The following is a 20,154-nucleotide window of genomic DNA, read 5'->3' as shown; positions in this document are numbered from 1 at the left end:
TCCACATGGACTTCTACTGAAAGCCACAGGGGTGGAGAAGATCACCCAGTGGAAAAGGAACTAAATAAGAGGGTTATGAGGAAAATAGGGGAGCACCTACATTATGATATGGGCATTTGTTATTCAGTCACTCAGTCATGTCCAACTCTTTGAGACCCCATGGACTGCAACACACTAGGCTCCCCTGTCCTTCACTATCTGCCAGAGTTTGCTCAGATTCATGTCCATTGAGTTGGTGAGGCTATCTGCTGCCTCCTTTTCCTTTTGCCTTCAATCTTCAAACAGCATCAGGGTCTTTTCAAATGAGTTGGCTTTTCATATTAGGTGGCCAAAGTATTGGAGCTTCAGCTTCAGCATCAGTCCTTCTAATGAATATTCAGGGTTGATTTCCTTTTAGGGTGGACTGGGTGGATCTCCTTGCTGTCCAAGGGACTCTCAAGAGTCGTCTCCAACACCACAGTTCAAAAGCATCAGTTATTTGGTGCTCAGCCTTCTCTATGGTCCAGCTCTACATCCATATATGACTACTGGAAAACCATGGCTTTAACTGTACAGACCTTTGTCAGCAAAGTGATAAGGGCATAGGAAAGGGAGCTCATACAAGGGACTGAAAGGAGCATACAGAGATAAAGGAGAAGTGCTGGAAGAGACTGTGTTAATGCATTCAAGAGAGCAATGTAAACAGTGACTATTCAATAGTTCAGTACTACTGAGAGTTCAGGCAGCTGTGGAGTGAAAAGTCTCCCGGGTTTGGCAATAAGAAGATTGGTGCTGACCTCTGCCTGTGCAGTTTCACCTGAGGCAGAATCAGAGTGCTTCCACATGGTAAGAAGTAGAGTCAGAGAGTATTAAAAAAAAAAACAAAAAACAAATTTCTTTAAGAAACTTGGAAGAGGAGAAGCGACAAAGTGTCTGAGCTGTACAGGAACTTGGGGGACAAGGGGAGATGTTACTTCTTTATTATTTCTTCTTTGAGAAGAAATATTCCTTTTCAATCACCCTGAATCTTGGTGGTGTGATCACTCACCTAGAGCCAGACATCCTGGAATGTGAAGTCAAATGGGCCTTAGGAAGCATCTCTATGAACAAAGCTAGTGGAGGTGATGGAATTCCAGTTGAGCTATTTCAAATCCTGAAAGATGATGCTGTGAAAGTGCTACACTCAATATGCCAGCAAATTTGGAAAACTCAGCAGTGGCCACAGGACTGGAGAAGGTCAGTTTTCATTCCAATCCCAAAGAATGTTCAAACTACTGGACAATTGCACTCATCTCACACGGTAGTAAAGTAATGCTCAAAATTCTCCAAGCCAGGCGTCAGCAGTATGTGAACCATGAACTTCCAGATGTTCAAGCTGGTTTTAGAAAGGCAGAGGAACCAGAGATCGAATTGCCAACATCCGCTGGATCATCGAAAAAGCAAGAGAGTTCCAGAAAAACATCTATTTCTGCTTTATTGACTATGCCAAAGCCTTTGACTGTGTGGATCACAATAAACTGTGGAAAATTCTTCAAGAGATGGGAATACCAGACCACCTGACCTGCCTCTTGAGAAACCTATATGCAGGTCAAGAAGCAACAGTTAGAACTGGACATGGAACAACAGACCGATTCCAAATAGAAAAAGGAGTCTGTCAAGGCTGTATATTGTCACCCTGTTTATTTAACTTCTATGCAGAGTACAACACGAGAAACGCTGGGCTGGAAGAAGCACAAGCTGGAATCAAGATTGCAGGGAGAAATATCAATAACCTCAGATACGCAGATGATACCACCCTTTTGGCATAAAGTGAAGAGGAACTAAAAAGCCTCTTGATGAAAGTGAAAGAGGTGAGTGAAAAAGTTGGCTTAAAGCTCAACATTCAGAAAACGAAGATCATGGCATCTGGTCCCATCATGTCATGGGAAATAGATGGGGAAACAGTGGAAACAGTGTCAGACTTTATTTTTTTTTGGCTCCAAGATCACTGCAGATGGTGATTGCAGCCATGAAATTAAAAGATTCTTACTCCTTGGAAGGAAAGTTATGACCAACCTAGATAGCATATTGAAAAGCAGAGACATTACTTTGCGAACAAAGGTCCGTCTAGTCAAGGCTATGGTTTTTCCAGTGGTCGTGTATGCTTGTGAGACGGACTGTGAAGAAAGCTGAGCGCCGAAGAATTGATGCTTTTGAACTGTGGTGTTGGAGAAGACTCTTGAGAGTCCCTTGGACTGCAAGGAGATCCAACCAGTCCATTCTGAAGGAGATCAGCCCTGGGATTTCTTTGGAAGGAATGATGCTAAAGCTGAAACTCCAGTACTTTGGCCACCTCATGCGAAGAGTTGACTCATTGGAAAAGACTATGATGCTGGGAGGGATTGCAGGGCAGGAGGAGAAGGGGATGACAGAGGATGAGATGGCTGGATGGCATCACTGACTCGATGGACGTGAGCCTGTGTGAACTCCGGGAGTTGGTGATGGACAGGGAGGCCTGGTGTGCTGTGATTCATGGGGTCGCAAAGAGTCGGACATGACTGAGTGACTGAACTGAACTGCACTAAATCTTGTCCTAGTGAATCCTTCCACTCTAAGACCACCAGAAAGTACAGAAACTAATGTTGCCTGAATAGTGCAGGACAAACCCTTGAGTAAATTAAAACCTTATCTCAGAGCTTCCAAAACTGATTGCTGTCACCACTCTCTCCACTAGTTTGTTGGTTTCTAATGAGAGGAGATCAAAGAGACTGTGGTGACCTTTTTCCTGGTACCAACAGACGACACCTGTCAGTATCCTGTACCCTGCTTTTGAGTTCTCAAAGCACTTACATTATGTCATTTGATTTGCACTCCAAAACAATCATTGGAGGAGGTAGGACAGGAATCCTTATTTGACCTACATTCAAAGAACTAGAATTCAGGTTCAGATGACTTGACAAGTAGTAGTGGTGCATGGACCCTTCAAACTCAGGTCTTCTAATTCCAGACCTTGTGGTCCAGAAGTAATTACCCTTCACTAAAAGGTCAGATATCGTATCTGTATTTTCACTGTAATGGGGTCATATGAAACCTGGGCATGTCATCTTAAGAAACAAGACTGAAAGTTGTGGGTCAACTTTGTTATTTTGTTTGAATCCCATATATACTGGTATTTGTCCCTCTATCTACCTGTCACCGCCCCCCGACACCAAAAAAAAGTTTAGTTAGTTTTAGTTTATTTGGATATACCTTAATAGCTGAAGCATGTTTGAATTACCTATAGTTACATCTAACTTGAAAATATTCCTTTCAGTTCTTTTGACAGAAACACTTATTTGCAGGGTTTGTTTTTTTTTTTTTTTTTTAAGCAAACATTTTTACAAGTGTTTCTATTTATCGGCTAAATGAAAAATGATGTCTTTGGTAAACATTAGTGAAAGGTTAGGGCAATTAGGACTATGTAAACATTTTTGAAAGCACTTGTTTGGCCAAAATGGAGTCACAGTTATTATCCCCTTGCAGACATTCCAAGCAGTGTGTCCAAGGTCACTTCAGAGAATTGAGGTTAGCTAGTTAGAACAGCCTTTTATTCTGTTTGTTCAGGCACCTCTCATCCACCATTCCCTTAGAGAATTTACAGTGACACAGAAATAGTACAGAGGTGATTTTTTTTTTTTGTAAATTAAGTATATTTAGCAATTAACTTTCTGAGTTGTGGGATACACAAATAGAAAGATTTAAAAATAATTATTAAAGTTCTTACTGTTTGAAATTAACATTCAAAGTACCTTATGTGTAAAATTCTAGCTGTGTTATCTCAAGGTAATTAGTTTGCTATTGTTCTACTGGCTGGTATGTGCATTTTAGAGGCTGGTTTCCACTCACTTACTGACCATATTAGCTTGGATAAGGTACTACTGCATTTCTTTAAATCTCAAGTCCCTTATCTGTAAAGTGGTAATAATAATAATAGCAGCAACTCTCCAATAGGGTTGCTGGGAGGATTTAACAGCGTAATGAAGATACAAGGCTTCACATAATCACTTTAGTAAGTGTTCAATAGCACTTTTTTTCCAGTAGTCATGTGTGGATGTGAGAGTTGAACTATAAAAGAAAGCTGGGCACTGAAGAATTGATGCTTTTAAACTGTGGTGTTGGAGAAGACTCTTGAGAGTCGTTTGCACTGCAAGGAGATCCAACCAGTCCATCCTAAAGGAAATCAGTCCTGAATATTCTTTGGAAGGACTGATGCTGAAGCTGAAGCATCAATACTTTGGCCATCTAATGAGAAGAACTGACTCATTGGAAAAGACCCTGATGCTGGGAAAGATTGAAGGCAAGAGGAGAAGGGGATGACAGAGGATGAGATGGTTGGATGGCATCACCGACGCCATGGACGTGAGTTTGAGTAAACTCCAGGAGTTGGTGATAGACAGGGAGGCCTGACATGCTGCAGTCCATAGGGTTACAAAGAGTCAGACGTGACTGAGTGACTGAACTGAAACTGAACTGAACTGAAGTGTTCAGTAAATGTTACAACAACTTAAATCTTGGTCTTGGCATAGGAGCTGTAAGAACTCTATGTAGTTTTTTAAACTTTTGGTTAAATACACCCTTCCACATTTAAAGTATGTCCATCTACACTCAAGGAGTCCTCTTCAGGGCATTTTTGAAGACTTCAATAGTAGTCATTTCCGATGCTGGGGAACTATTTGAATCCCAACTACCGTAAGCTTATCATCCTAATGTCAGATCAAAACAGTCAGAGAAATAGGCCAATCAGAGCTCCAGAATTCAACTTCAGGGGGTTTTGGCATTGCAGACTTGTTTAGTAAAAATCCATTTCATACCAATGATAATAGTCTATGCATGTGTGCATGCTCAGTCATATCTGACTCTTTGTGACCCCATGGACTGTAGCCCGCCAGGCTCCTCTGTCCATGGGATTCTCCAAGCAAGAATACTGGAGCGGGTTGCCATGCTGTCCTTCAGGGCATCTTCCCAACCCAGGGATCAAACCCAGGTCTCTTGTGTCGGCAGGTGAATTCTTTACTACTGAGCCACCTTGGAAGCCCAATGGTCCGTAATAAAAGAAATTTAAACCAAGATTTAGAGATGAAAATGTAGTTTTTAGTGTTCTTCCTTTTCATACTTTGTAAACTTTTCCTCTGTCTATATGATGGACAGAGAATTTTTTGGCCTATGTGTTATACTTAGTAAAATAGCAAAGACTTTTCTTATTTTTACCTTGCCTTGTCCTTATCTTTGAGGGTCAAAGACAATGTTTTGTCTGCTTTTGGCAGCCTCATTTGTTTCCTGAGAGAATTGGTAAGAGGCTGCTAGGTAGCCAACCAAGGTCATTGTCAAAAATTGAGTCCAAAAGGGAGGGAGAAGTTGTGGAAGCAGCCCATCATCACTGGGTACCTCCATCCTTTCAAATAAGAAGTGAGTCACCTTCTGCTTAGACCTTATTGTGGGTCTGGTACTCTCTGGGTGCCATTTAACAAAGATCTGGGCTCATATTTAAGAAGGTTCAAGTGTACCAAGGAAAGAAAAAAAAAATCAGATAATTACTTCTCGTGTACATTCACCCTAAATGTCCAGAGGAACCAGTTCTGTGAATACGTGCTCACATATAAGCTGGTTGTTGCTTTAAAGGTTAAAGTGGTGAGTATTCTCCCTTCTGCTAATCAGCTGTGGTGACCTAAGAAATTAAGTCAACAGGAAGTGAGGCATGGGTTCATTTCTCATGACATCTCAGCCACCCAGCAGAGGCTTCTCTTGGCCAGGGATGTCCCCATGGGTCGTATAGCCTTGGGCAGCTTGTGAGGAAGCACTTTGCATGCATGCCTCCCATTTGTGCAGTGGTGAGTTCGCGTTGAGCTCACCCTTTGGTGGGATCTTTCAAGATATTCCGGTAAGTTGACAGCTCCATGCCAGAAGCAGCATCTTTTCTAGAGCAGGTCTGATTAGTTTTGTTTGTACATTTGTTTCCTTTGTCTTTGGTTTCTTTTAGCTGAAGTCATCTCTGTATACATGTTGTTATGTGATTTAATTGTGTTTTGTCACTTAAGACCTTTTATTGTCCCTCGATTTGTGATGATTCTTATTTATGTTCTTGTGACACCTTTTGTATACTTTTGTTAGACTGCTTTTTATACTTGGTTTTGTTGTATTTCCCCATAAGCTTTTTGAGGGCAGAAGCTGTGTTTTGTGACCATAGTATCATCTAACATAGTGTTTGGATACTTGGTCCATCCTCTGTGATTGCTTGTTGAGTATAAATGTTTGTGTGTTTAGGAATCTACTAGCTTCTAATAGGAATAGTAATTGTTTTAGATTTTACAAAAATTTCACATATATGATCTGCATTTGTGCATTACAGCTCTCTAATGGAGAGATGCTTTGAGGGATACAGGCATTGGCAGGATTTCAACTTTGCAGATAAGAAGGGCCAAGAAGTCCTGAGTCAGCCTGACTTACTGGAGGTCATTCAGCTTAGAAGGCAGTGCTGAGCTATCAGCCCTCTCCTGGTGTCAGCAGTGTGTGTTCTTCCTGTTGCTACACCTCTGTCCCATCAAACAGACTTAAAACTGGGTGGCTCATGGATTGGATTCAACTTACTTAGTCCTTGTTTATGGTCCTTCTAGCATCAGGGGCCCTGAGTGATTTAAGGTGATTTAAAAGGTAGTTGAACTTGTACTCAGTAATTAGACAGGGATTACAGGAACTTCTTTTTCTTTCCCATGGGGCCTTCGACTGACAATAGGTTAGTTATTTTGGTCTCTTTCATCATCTCTAAAAAATAATCCTGCTTCTCTACTTACCTCTCTTTGTTGAGATTACTACAAAATTTTATCAAGAAGCTTATCAAGTGATTTATAAACCACACACTAAACCATGCACATGAAGACAGTTACTCTCAATGAAGTCAAATAGTTGAGCTGATGACATGTTTAAATCTAAAGAGGCTAATCTAGAAAGCTACTTCCCTAGCTTTTAGGGTGTCTTGCACAGCTGGGTCTCAGTGGATGTCCTTGGCGGGCCGTTGCCTTCGTCGTGGAGGTTTCGTGCTAGCTGGTTTAGCTGAGACGGCGCCTCCACGTTGCAGTTGTTCAGTTGCTAAGTCATGTTCGTCTCTTTGCGACCCCGTGGACTGCAGCACCCCAGGCGGCTCTATCATCCACTGTCCCTTGGAGTTCGTTCCAAGTCATGTCCATTAAGTTGGTGATGCCATCCAGCCATCTCATCCACCTTGTACTAGTCAATGATTCCTTGCTGCAGTTGGAGGCTGACTCTAGCGCATGTGGTTTTTATGATGGAACTTGTCACTTTCTTCACCTCGGTCCTAGGATGAAGATAATTTGAGTGGTTCCTTTGTATGCTTTTTTAATCACTATTTCCTGCCATGGAGGTAAAGGGAAATGAAAAACATTGAGTCTGCATTTTTAGACACTTAAGTAACTGAAGTTTGTGTCTGTTTTGTTGCTAAAACCAGGTCATTTTGGTTTTATGAAAATGGGCTTCTGAATCAGAAGCCTTAGCTTTCCAATCCAGTGGTTGACATTGAGGCATAATAACGTTACTGCCTTCAAGAACAGAGCAGTTGGAAATTTGAGATGCCATACTTATATTTCGTTTGCTTTCTGGGAAAATACCTTGGGGTGTCACACGTCTCAATGATTTTTGCAAGTGACAAACAATAATCACAGAGATGGACTGGAAAATGCTTTAGGTTGATTGCCTGAGGGTATTTCAAAGGGAACGTGTCCTTCCTGGTATTAGAAAGAACTTGAGCTCTAAATCACTGGGAAATTTGACCAGCTGAACTATGAATTTGGAGTGGTTCTCAGAGTAATTCCTAAGGGTTGCATAGGTGCTTTTGTTTTCATAAAAGGTCTGAGTGAGGTCTCTGCTACCTGACCTTTGCCATGTTATTTTTAAACCCAGTTTTAATAGCTTGGAAGCTTTTTCTAACCAAGAAAAAAAATGTAAAAGCTCAAGTCAGTGTTTTGGAAATCATGTCAGATTTTACTTAGATGAGCTTATGAATTCAAATATATTTTTGCCAGAAAACCAGAGTGCTGTTTATATGTATAGATGTCAGTACTTTGAAAACAGACTTCATGTAGTTGTTCATTCAGCCAGTATTTACTGAGCACCCACTGTGTACTGGGCTTCTGAGGTGGTGCAGTGGTAAAGAATCCGCTGGCCAAGCAGGAGACATGGGTTCAATCCCTGGGTCGGCAAGATACCCTGGAGTAGGAAATGGCAACCCACTCTAGTATTCTTGCCTGGAAAGTCCCATGAGCAGAGGAGTGTGGCAGGCTATAGTACATGGGCTGCAAAGAGTCAGACACAACTGAGTGACTGAACCCCCGCCCCGCCCCCAACAGACACACACACACATTGTGTATTAGCCATAGTGTTAGGTCCAGTGAGGGCTGTAAACATGCGATGGGGTAGAATTGCTGTTCTTAAGTTGCTGTATGTCCAGTAGGGTAGGCGTGCGACTGCAGGAATCTTGGTATCTTTGCACCTCAGATTCCTCATCTGTAAAAATGGGAATAATGGTACCACTTTAAACATGGTGAAGCTTACAGATATAAAGTACTAAGCAATGTACTTGGCATAAAATATGCTTTTGATAATTTATCATCACCCTCATTTCAGAAAGAACAGGCACTGTGCAATGTAAGCTGTGGGCATGGTACCAAAGACATTCTGTAGACGGTTGAAGAAAGAGCAGACCGTTTTAGGGTAGGAATCAAAGAAAGCTTGTGAAAGAGGTGCCAATTGAGCTTGAAGAGTGGATGGAATTTCAGTAGGTAGAGGTGGGAGATGATACCTCAGAGAAAACTGTAAGCAAAGTGTTAGAGTTGGGAAAGCCTAAAATTTGAGCAGTAGTATTCCAGTTTGGAGGAAAAGAATGTCTTATGAAAGCGAAGTGGAAAGTTGGAGAGCAAGCTAGTCCCAGACTGTGAAAGGCCTAGATTAGAGAGTTGTGCCATCATCAGTGGGAGCTGTACTGAAGAGTTGTATTTGCTTCTGTCTCGCCAGTAACTTAGACCGCACACAGCCCATAGTGAGCAGTCAGCAAATAATCATTGAGTGAATCACTGAGTTGGCTTGAGACAAGTTGAACTTCATTTGGCCAGAAGATAAGTCAGGTAAAAATGTCTTACAAAAAGTTGGGAAGATGGGACCCAAGTCCCATGAAGACTGAAGGTGGAAGTTTGGGAGGTATGAACATGGAGGTAATTATTGAAGGACAGTGTGGACAAATTGACCTGAGCAGTACATGTGGCCATGGTCAGAGAAGAGAGTTGAGGTGAGGAGACCAGTAAGGAAAGGCAGAAGATGGAACCAAGAAGGGGAGGGAAGAAGAAGGAGGGAAACAGAGACCTCGGTGCCTGTGAATCCCAAGGAGGAAAGGTTTGAGGAGGGGCTGGTTGACAGGCTCAGGGCAGGTCAGGGCTTTGCAGTGAGGGAGCTAGTGGTGGTGTAGTGAGGAGGTCCCTGGACTCAGTGGAAGAGAGTTCAGTCAAGAGGGGCCTGGTGCCAGGCTATAGGTCTTGCTGGACACAGCACACTCTGGCACGTTTTTTTCTTTTCAACGTTAGTTGTTTATTGGTATTTGCTTTTTGAGCATATATCTAAACAGATCGTATGCCCAAACTGTATATATAATCTTATTTCAATTAAATATTCAGTTCAGTCACTCAGTCGTGTCCGGCTCTTTGCAACCCCATGAATTGCAGCACGCCAGGCCTCCCTGTCCATCACCAACTCCCGGAGTTCACTCAGACTCACGTCCATTGAGTCAGTGATGCCATCCAGCCATCTCATCCTCTGTCGTCCCCTTCTCCTCCTGCCCCCCAATCCCTCCCAGCACCAGAGTCTTTTCCAATGAGTCAACTCTTCGCATGAGGTGGCCAAAGTACTGGAGTTTCAGCTTTAGCATCATTCCTTCCAAAGAAATCCCAGGGCTGATCTCCTTCAGAATGGACTGGTTGGATCTCCTTGCAGTCCAAGGGACCCTCAAGTCTTCTCCAACACCACAGTTCAAAAGCATCAATTCTTCGGCACTCAGCTTTCTTCACAGTCCAACTCTCACATCCATACATGACCACTGGAAAAACCATAGCCTTGACTAGACAGACCTTTGTTGGCAAAGTAATGTCTCTGTTTCTCAATATGCTGTCTATGTTGGTCATAATTTTTCTTCCAAGGAGTAAGTGTCTTTTAATTTCATGGCTGCAATCACCATCTGCAGTGATTTTGGAGCCCCCCAAAATAGAGTCTGACACTGTTTCCACTGTTTCCCCATCTATTTCCCATGACATGATGGGACCAGATGCCATGATCTTCATTTTCTGAATGTTGAGTTTTAAGCCAACTTTTTCACTCGCCTCTTTCACCTTCATCAAGAGGCTTTTTAGTTCCTCTTCACTTTCTGCCATAAGGGTGGTGTCATCTGCATATCTGAGGTTATTGATATTTCTCGCAGCAATCTTGATTCCAGCTTGTGCTTCTTCCAGTCCAGTGTTTCTCATGATGTACTCTGCATATAAGTTAAATAAGCAGGATGACAATATACAGCCTTGACGTACTCCTTTTCCTATTTGGAACCAGTCTGTTGTTCCATGTCCAGTTAGATTTTTTAAAAAACCCTGTTTTCTCTGAGTTCTGAGGTCATGACTGATTTTTGTTTCTTTTCCACATCTGTCAGTATTCTCCAGGGTTTTTATGAGTGTTTATTACCTTCAGAACTGGGAAAAACACTATAAAATTATATTTTTAAATGGTATGTTCCTTATGTATTGCCCATCAATACACTTCTCATTTATTGAAACTTAGATAAATGTAGCCATTTAATTCCATCTGTGTTTCTGCCTGTCCTTGTCCCCTGAAAGACCTCTGAACCCTTCTTCTGAGGTCCACACCAGCACCATTTCCTTGTCTGCTGCTCCTGGCTTGCCTGTGCTCCATCAACATGCTCACATTACATGTCTTTTAACAGAGCTTAACCTCTTGTAGCCTGATTGCCCGGAAACATCCTTACTAGGGTCAGATCCTTTTGTGGTGGAGCCTTTACATTATGTAACTTGCAGGAGATTTCCGATCAGCTGTGGCCTTAACCAAAGTGAAGACCATGTGAGAGCCACATGTGCTGATCATTCTTATAATCGCCCTTGTTTCTCATATTTGAGGATGAATTGGCAGAAACTGTTTATCCAGGGTGTCTTTAGCATTGCATTTTTCTTCATAGTCCAGCTGCTTCTAAAACTACATGCCCCAGCCTCTTGAGCACTCATTACATTCTGAATACAAGCCATTTAGTCAAGTGGGAGGAAGTCCTCATTTTTACCATCCAACTTGGGAGATGTGGCCTGTCTTTGTGGGCCAGACTGGTATTATTACTCATATCTGCTTCTGCCTCTGTGTGGGAGGACTGCTGTATTCATCCTGCTAATTAGCTTTGCCTAATGAGCATGTAAACAGCAGATTTCCTTGTTAGGAAATAGCAATACACTGATACCGCATCCTGTTACATTGGGATGCCTGCATGGGATTCTTTGGGTTGAGTGTTTATGACCACACTTGACAAATGGACCTCAGTTTCTCAACCTGTCATGCTGGGGAAATAGCGCTTTACAGAAAGAGTATTCTTTATAAAAATAAGATAAAATGTCTGTAAATCATTGAGTTGGCTGAAAAGCAGGATGCTATAAATAGTTGGTTGCTGATGTTGCTGTTGCTGGGCTGACATGTCTTTCCAAGGAGAGACCAGGAGCACATGGCTGTTTGGGTGAGGTCCGGTGGAGGGCTCCGTAATCATACAGCTGTTTACATTTTTTTTAAAAAGTGTGTTGAAATCGAAACAGCTACCTAGTGAACGATCCACACGTGAAGCAGTTTGATATTAGCAATGTTATTGGATGCAGGTAGCTGAGTAAGGCGCCCAGGAGTGTAAACAGCTTGCCAGAGGCCACCCAGCACATGTGTGGTTGAACCAGATTTAGAACTCAGTTCTGATTAGCTCCTGATTTCCAGTTTTATGTAGAAGCAAATCAGACTGCACCGCCATGGTGATTTCACTCAGTTCACTTTGTCAGAGGAAAGTACTCTCCCTACTTTGATCTGTCTGAATGTGTTATTTTTAGTTAATTAATCCCAAAACCAGATGAGGCAAGCTAGTAAGAGGTGTTCACTTATAGAGACTAAACTTGGCATTAGACCCTTGTATAGTGAATTTGAGGACTATACATCCTAGGGAAAAGAAAAATTCCAAGAGGAGAAAGGTTGGAACATGGAGCACCGAAGGTTGAAGACATAGAGATTATATAAGAGGGTCAGTAAGACATCACATGCCTGCTGTCAAGTACTTGGAATGTAGAGTGGGATCAAGAGAGGACTGTTGAGCATTCAGTACGTTGTGGCAAACCCAGGGTGTTCTGAGAGCCTGAGCAATTTGGAACGTTGCCCAGCTTGGGCCAAAGCATGGAGAAATAAAACAGCAAGGTGAGTGTTAGCCGGGAACAACAAAATAAAGAGCTAGATGGGTCATGAAGGGCCATGAATGTCCTGTAAAGGAATGACAGTGCGTTCGTGCAACATGCATCTATTTAGTGCTTTGTGTGTGTGTCAGGTAGTTCTCTAATGTACTTGGGATACATGAGTGAACAAAGTAAGTATCAATTCCTGCCCTTGAGCTTTCACTTTAATGAGGAGGGAGAAACACTAGATATTAAATAATTATTAAATTGAGTGGTACAATAGAGGATGGTAGATGTAAAAAGGATGCAGCCATGTGATCATGGTTAATGTAAGCAGTAGTGAGTCATGTTGATGGTATCTACTCTTCCTATGATATGATGAGAATAGCACCTTACCTCTCTGGTTTTTCTCCCCAAAACATACAACCATAATCTCATCACAAGAAAACCATCAACCAAATCTCAGTTGAAGGATAGCCGGTGAAATACCTGACCAGTACTCCTCGAAACTGTCAAAGTCATCAGAAACGAGTAAAGCCCGAGAAGCTGTTATAGCCAAGAGAAGGCTAAAGAGCCTTGACAACTAAATGCCATGTCTTATCCTGAGTAGGATCCTGGAACAGGAAAAAGGTATCAGGGAAAATTGAGGAAATCTGAACAAAGTGTGAACTTTAGTTAACAATGATATATTAATATTGGTTCATTAATTGTGATAAACATACCATATTAATGCAAGATGTTACATGGAGGAAATGGGGTGTGGGGTATACGCAAACTCATTGTACTGTTTTTGTAATAATTATGTAAATCTCAAAATGTTCTAAAATTTAAAATTACCAAAAAACTCCCATAGAGTAAAGAAGATCAGAAGTCCAGGGTAGAGATACATGTTGTAATTTAAAATAGGATGGTCAGGGCAGGCCTCATTGAGAAGGTGACATGAACAGTCACTTAAAAAGAGAGTTGACCATGTTGGTATGGGGCGGGGGCGAGGAACGGGTCAGCCAGTGCAAAGACCCTGAGAGGAGAAGATGTCTGCAAGTCAGAGAACCAGCAGGGAGGCCTGTGTGTGTGTGTGTGTGTTTTGAAGGGTCGGGGGCGGGGTTCAGAGACTATGACATTACAGAGGAAAGGCGATGGAAGCCATCAGCTGAGGACTTTTAGGCTGTTACCAGGAGATAGTGAAGGACAGGGAAGCCTGATGTGCTGCAGTCCATGGGTCACAAAGAGTTGGACGTGACTGAGCGACTGAACAACAGCAACATTCATATACTGTGTGCCAGGAACCATGCCATGGGTTGTCCTGTTTAATTCTCTCAGCTGTTGATATTTTAGGAGAGTTAAAGTTAAGTTTAAAGTTAATTTATGTTAACTTGCTGATTTTGCAAATGTGAAGATTGAGATTAGGAAGATGAGGTAATTTACCAGAGTCCCATTGCTGGTAACTGACACAGCTGCAGCTCCTTTCTTCGTACTGAGACCCATAGTTGTCACTCCTGACTTCAGCCTCCTCTCCTCAGGGGGCTGGACTAGATCTTCTAGGCCAGGAATTAGATCTTCTGAACCACAGCCCACTAGAAAAGGTGGCCCTCTGCTTGTTTTTGTTTAAGTCATGGTTAAAAAAAAACAAACATAAAGTTTACCATTGTAATCATTTTAAGGTCAATAGTATTTATATTCGTATTGCTGTGAAACACATCTCCAGAACTTTTCATCTTGCAAATCTAAAACTCTACACCCATAAAACAACAACTCCCTTTTACCTCCTTCCCTAGCCCCTGGTAACCCCCATTCTACCTTTTAATTTCCATGAATATGATACACAGATGACACCACCCTTATGGCAGAAAGCTAAGAAGAACTAAAGAGCCTCTTGATGAAAGTGAAAGAGGAGAGTGAAAAAGTTGGCTTAAAACTCAACATTCAGAAAACTAAGATCATGGCATCTGGTCCCATCACTTCATGGCAAACAGATGGAAAAACAATGGAGACAGTGACAGAGTTTATTTTTTTAGGCTCCAAAATCACTGCAGATGGTGACTGCAGCCATGAAATTAAAAGATGCTTGCTCCTTGGAAGAAAAGCTATGACCAACCTAGACAGCATATTAAAAAGCAGAGACATTACTTTGCCAACAAAGGTCTGCCTAATCAAACTATGGTTTTTCCAGTAGTCATGTATAGATGTGAGAGTTGGACCATAAAGAAAGCTGAAAATTTGATGCTTTTGACTGTAGTGTTGGAGAAGACTCTTGAGAGTCCAATGGACTGCAAGGACATCAAACGAGTCAATTCTAAATGGAATCAATCCTGAATATTCATTGGAAGGACTGGTGCTGAAGCTGAAACTCCAATACTTTGGCTACCTGATGTGAAAGATCGACTCACTAGAAAAGACCCTGATGCTGGGAAAGATTGAAGGTAGGAGGAGAAAGGGACAACAGAGGATGAGATGGTTGGATGGCATCACCGACTTGATGGACATGAATTTGAGCAAGTTCCGGGAGTTGGTGTAGGACAGGGAAGCCTGGCGTGCTGCAGTCCATGTGGTTACAAAGAATCGGACACGACTGAGTGACTGAATAACAACAGCAAAGATATTGAAGGCATTTAGAACAGTGTCTAAATAGTAAGTGCTCCACTAGAATATGGGACCTCCCTGGTGGCTCAGGCAGTAAAGAATTCACCTGCAATGTGGGAGACCTGGATTTGATCCCTGAGTCAGGAAGATCCCCTGGAAAAGGAATGGTAACTCATTCCAGTATTCTTGCCTGGGAATTCCCAGGGACGTAGTAGCCTAGTGGGCTACTGTCCATGGGGTCACAAAGAGTCAGACACAACTGAGTGAGTAACACTTTGATTCACTTTGACCACTGGAATAAAAGCTCCATAAGGACAGGATTTATGTCTGTCTTGTTCACTGTTGTATCACCAGTGCCTAGAACACAGTAGTTGCTTCAGTGTTTATGGAATGAATAAATCACTGTAGCTCTCAAATTCTTTTTAGCTATTTAATTTATACTGTACAGATGCAGGCAAAAAGCTGTATCTCTCATGTTAATTCATTTATTACACTAAAGGGTAATTTTTTTGGCAGTTGTTAAAGCAGTACCTCTATTATTTATTGCTAGAGATAATCATTATGTGATGAGAGGGCTGTCAGTGAGAGGGACAGGAAAGAGACTGGGACTTGAGAGGATGGTCACATCCTAGTCCCTGTGATGGCCACCAGCTGTGGCTTCTTGCCTTCACAGAGGAGAGAATTCAAGAGAGAGCCATAGTAAAGTGAAAGAGGGTTTATTCCGGGAGATAACATACTCTGTAGACAGAGTGTGAATCATCTCAGAAGTCAAGAGAGGCACCAGGATATGGAGTTGTCAGTTTTTATAGGGATGGGAAGTTTCATAGGCTATTGAGTAGGAGGAGTGTTCCAGCTATTTTGGGGAAGGGGTGGGAACTTCGGGGACTGGGCCACTGTCCACTTTTTGACCTTCATGGTTGGCCTTGGAACTGTCATGGTGCTTGTAAGGGTGTCATTTAGCATGCTGATATGTTACAAATGAGAGCTTCTCAGGTAGCACAGTGGTAGAGAATCTGCCTGCCAATGCAGGAGATGTAGGTTCAATCCCTGGGTCAGGAAATTCCCCTGGAGGGTGTAATGGCAACACACTCTAGTATTCATACCTGGAAAATCCCATGGACCGAGGAGCCTGGCGGGCTATAGTCCATGGGGTCACAAGGAGTTGGACATGACTGAGCACACGTCTTTGTTGTCATCGTCACCATGTTACAGTGAGTGTATACTGAAGCTCAAGGTCTAGTGGAAGTTGACAAGGTCTGCCATCTTGGCCCTAATTGGTTCCAATCAGCGTGTCATGTTCTCAGGCTGTGTCATTCTTTTAAAGGCTTTGCCCTCCTCCTTTCCTGTCTGAGTACTGACAAAAGAAAAAGAGGAAAGGAAAACAATGTCATGATTCTAAAGTTAGCCATTCAAAAATTATTTATTTATTATTATTTAATTGTTTAAAAGGGCTTCCCTTATAGCTCAGTTGGTAAAGAATCTGCCTGCAATGCAAGAGATCCCAGTTTGATTCCTGAGCCAGGAAGATCTGCTAGAGAAGGGATAGGCTACTCACTCCAGTATTCTTGGGCTTCCCTTATGGCTCAGCTGGTAAAGAATCCTCCTGCAATGTGGGAGACCTGGGTTTGATCCCTGGGTTGGGAAGATCCCATGGAGAAGGGAAAGGCTACCCACTCCAGTATTCTGGCCTGGAGAATTCAGGGTGTCAACGAGTTGGACACAACTGGTTCTAATCAGTGTGTCATGTCCTGAGGCTATGTCATTCTTCAAATGTTGTGCCCTGCTCCTTTCCTGTCATTCATTTATTCAACAAATACTTTGTTGAACCTCAATTTTGTTTAGGGGGCCCATAGGTGAACAAAATCGCTGTCTGAGTGGGTATTGACATCAAAACTAGTAATTATGGATGTCGTGTGTATAACTTACAGAAATGCTGGTGCTCTTCTGAACCAAGGCCCTTGTATCCTTAAACAAGGACATTTAACCTAGTCTGGGACACCAAAGAATGCTTCCCTAAGGAAGTGATGAGTCCTGATGATTGTTTGTAGTGTGGCAAAATACTCTGAAATTTAGTGTCTTAAAACAACTTGTTTTTCTCTCATGGGTCTGGGATAACTAGACTCAGCTGGAAAATTCTCTCTTGGGATCATGATACTTTCTGGGGCTAGAGTCATCACAGAGCTCAATTAGGCTGCCATTCAAGACAGCTTCTTCCCTCATGTGTCTCGTGCCTCTGTGCTCTAACACTTGACCTCTCCCTCCAGCAGAGTAGCCTGGACTTTCTGTCTAATTGGCTTAGAACTCCAAGAAATAGGAAGAGGAAGCTGCCAGGCCCATTCAAGGCTGCACCTCCAATGGGCTCAGTATCATTTCTGCCACATACTAGTGATCAAAACATCACAAGCCTTGCCCACATTCTCAGGAGAGGAAATGTAAACACTCTCTCTGATGAGGAAGTAGCAAGTTCTTGTTACAGAAAAGCACGTGGGATAGGAACTATTGTTGTGGCCCTCTTTAGAGAGTGCGGGTTTGTCACTTGGTGTTAGGTTGGACCCTCAAAGATGATTAGGCATTGATGTGATGGGTGGAAGAGTCCAGGAGGGCATAACTCCTCTGGCAATGGGATCAGCCCCAGTGCAGGCCTGGAGATCCAAAAGGTAAACCTTGGAGGAGGAACTGAAAGGCTTATGTGACTAAGTGGAGGAATGAGGAGAGGAAGAGTGGCCTGGAAATCCTGGGGTACACGGTGAAGAGTACGATTAATGCATGTTTACATCAGAAAACAAAGAAAATAGCTGTGTAGGTTCCGGACAGAAGCAGTGGAAAGCACCAAAAATGAAATTCCTAGAATAGGAAGAACAGATTAGTTCCAAGGACTTGGGTTGGAGTAGGGGTGGATCAGGGAATCTTACCCCAAATTACATAGCTAGAGTGAGACAGAATTAGGATTCGGAGCTAGATCTGACTCTAGATCTGCTAGCTTGCTTGCTATACTCCACTATATTGCTCACCCCACTGCCTATGAAAAGTCATTTTATATAATGAACTTGAAAATCCCTTGCTAACCAAAAGGTGATTTACTCTTCCTAATTTCTTCCGAGCTAACCTGGCAAATACCATCTAAGTTTTCTAGGCTCAACTCAAAGGGCACGTCCTTAATCTCGCCCTCACCCTTGCTGTCAAGTGACCCCTTCCCTCCTTCCCCCACCAAATCTGTTTCCATTCTCTATCAAGGAAGTGTTTTGGACTTATTTTCTTAGGCTCATCACGATAGACCATGAGTCTAGGGCCAGAGTGTATTTGATTCATCTTTCCATTGTCAGCATCTTTTATCTGTCGTGACCTTAATGAATCATGAATGGATGGTAGATGAGTGGTTTCTAGAATCCCTGGGTAAACAGCACTGAAGTGGTTCTCAAGTTGAGTTGTTACTGCCCTTAATGAGGGATTAAATGAGGCATTGCATTCGAAGTATCCTTGGGACCTCTTACTCTCTCTGGACCTCAGTGTCCCTTTCTGTGGAAGATTGGGGTTGCAAGGATGATCTCAAAGGCCCCTACCTTGTCTACAAGTTTACAAACTTAGAATGCATTGGGATGAAGTGTTCCGCAAACCAGCAGTGCTGGCCAGCAGTGGTTATATGTTCCAGAAAAGCATCTATTTCTGCTTTATTGACTATGCCAAAGCCTTTGACTGTGTGGATCACAATAAACTGTGGAAAATTCTTGAAGAGATGGGAATACCAGACCACCTGACCTGCCTCTTGAGAAACCTATATGCAGGTCAGGAAGCAACAGTTAGAACTGGACATGGAACAACAGACTGGTTCCAAATAGGAAAAGGAGTCTGTCAAGGCTGTATATTGTCACCTTGTTTATTTAACTTCTATGCAGAGTACATCATGAGAAAGGCTGGGCTGGATGAAGCACAAGCTGGAATCAAGATTGCTGGGAGAAATATCAATAACCTCAGATATGCAGATAACACCACTCTTATGGTAGAAAGTGAAGAAGAACTAAAGAGTCTCTTGGTGAAAGTGAAAGAGGAGAGTGAAAAAGTTGGCTTAAAGCTCAACATTCAGAAAACTAAGATCATGGCATCTGGTCCTATCACTTCATGGCAAATAGATGGGGAAGCAGTGGAAACAGTGTCAGACTTTATTTTTTGGGGCTCCAGAATCACTGCAGCTGGTGACTGCAGCCATGAAATTAAAAGACGCTTACTCTTTGAAAGGAAAGTTATGACCAACCTAGATAGCATATTAAAAGCAGAGACATTACTTTGCCAACAAAGGTCCATCTAGTCAAGGCTATGATTTTTCTAGTAGTTATGTATGGATGTGAGAGTTGGACTATAAAGAAAGCTGAGTACTGAAGAATTGATGCTTTTGAACTGTGGTGTTGGAGAAGACTCTTGAGAGTCCCTTGGACTGCAAGGAGATCCAACCCATCCATCCTAAAGGAGATCAGTCCTGGGTATTCATTGGAAGGACTGATGTTGAAGCTGAAACTCCAATACTTTGGCCACCTGTTGCGAAGAGCTGATTCATTTGAAAAGACTCTGATGCTGGGAAAGATCGAAGGTGGGAGGAGAAGGGGATGACAGAGGATGAGATGGTTGGATGGCATCACCAACTCAATGGACTTGAGTTTGGGTAGGCTCCGGGAGTTGGTGATGGACAGGGAGGCCTAGTGTGCTGTGGTCCTTGGGGCCGCAAAGAGTCGGACACTACTGAGCGACTAGACTGAACTGAACTGAACTGAACCAGCTTGCAAATACCAAAGCAGGGAACACAATGAGTATATTCCTAGACATTTTGATTTTTTTTTAAAAAAGTCAATTTGAAGGTATTTATGCTTTCTAGTATATATAAAGAGTGAATTCTAAGCACTGGGTAAGGAAAGGAAAATTCAAAATAGAATCTTAAGTGAGTAGCTTTGTGCTCTGCACCTTAGTGTCTCTTCTCTAAAGTGGGAAACATACTTTATGATGTTCATTTAGAATTTTAGTCAATAAAGAACTAAAATTTTTAAGATTTACTTTATATTTTTTTCTTAGCCTCTGGTGTACAAGATGAAACTGAAAATTACAAGTTCCAAAATGACAGAAGTAGTAA

At 42.4% G+C, this 20,154-nt stretch overlaps 1 protein-coding gene across 2 annotated transcripts in view; it reads left to right on the top strand.

The window, feature by feature from the left end:
• PLEKHM3 (pleckstrin homology domain containing M3) overlaps positions 1–20,154 on the top strand; it is a 223,268-nt gene that overhangs the window by 7,500 nt on the left and 195,614 nt on the right. Inside the window, exon 1 of one of the 2 annotated variants that reach the window (XM_024975644.2) lies at positions 5,615–5,875. The exons of the other annotated variant lie outside the window; for it this stretch is intronic. The gene's annotated coding sequence lies outside the window, so the exon portion shown is untranslated. Of the gene's footprint in view, positions 1–5,614; positions 5,876–20,154 lie in introns of those variants that run through there. 2 annotated transcript variants of the gene reach the window in all.

Source organism: Bos taurus, chromosome 2 (genome assembly GCF_002263795.3).
Source record: "Bos taurus isolate L1 Dominette 01449 registration number 42190680 breed Hereford chromosome 2, ARS-UCD2.0, whole genome shotgun sequence".
Lineage (NCBI taxonomy): Eukaryota > Metazoa > Chordata > Mammalia > Artiodactyla > Bovidae > Bos > Bos taurus.
Note: the sequence above shows the minus strand (reverse complement) of the source record. Positions and strands in the feature narration are given on the sequence as shown.